This window comes from Chiloscyllium punctatum, chromosome 30 (genome assembly GCF_047496795.1).
Source record: "Chiloscyllium punctatum isolate Juve2018m chromosome 30, sChiPun1.3, whole genome shotgun sequence".
Lineage (NCBI taxonomy): Eukaryota > Metazoa > Chordata > Chondrichthyes > Orectolobiformes > Hemiscylliidae > Chiloscyllium > Chiloscyllium punctatum.
The window spans coordinates 65,622,647-65,623,103 of record NC_092768.1 but is presented as its reverse complement, the minus strand read 5'-3'; the positions used below and the strand labels follow the sequence as shown (position 1 = coordinate 65,623,103).

The following is a 457-nucleotide window of genomic DNA, read 5'->3' as shown; positions in this document are numbered from 1 at the left end:
TTTTTTTAACGAATGTAGCTAGTGTTTATGGACTTAGCATCAACATTTCTAATACCATATTTCGATGAATATTAAAACACAACTTTAGCACCAGATGATGAGCAATTGAGTCAAAATCGATCGGACAGTGAGACAATGATCCTTTCTTCGTGTGGTGTACATCCGTGACTCTATAATTCAACGAAGAATCATTCCCCTCAGCTGTGTCAGGATCTAGTTTGCGGTGAAAGCCTGTCAATCTGCTAAGGTAACGTTCGTCTGGGTCTCTGCAAAGGATTTGGCGAAATCTTTGGGTCTTGACAATTTGTTCTTCAAACAAAGTACATATTTCATGAATTAAGTTCTTTTACTATGAAAATTGGCCACTTTTATGCAGCTGTGATGGCCGAGAGGTTAAGGCGTTGGATTTGAAATTCAATGGGGTCTCCCTGCGCAGGTTCGAATCCTGCTCACAGCG

The 457-nt window shown here is 40.5% G+C and overlaps 1 non-coding gene across 1 annotated transcript; it reads left to right on the top strand.

Moving 5' to 3' along the window:
• Window positions 1–375: 375 nt before the first annotated feature.
• Window positions 376–457, top strand: trnas-uga (transfer RNA serine (anticodon UGA)). Its single transcript has one exon. It is a non-coding gene; the product is annotated as a tRNA-Ser (tRNA).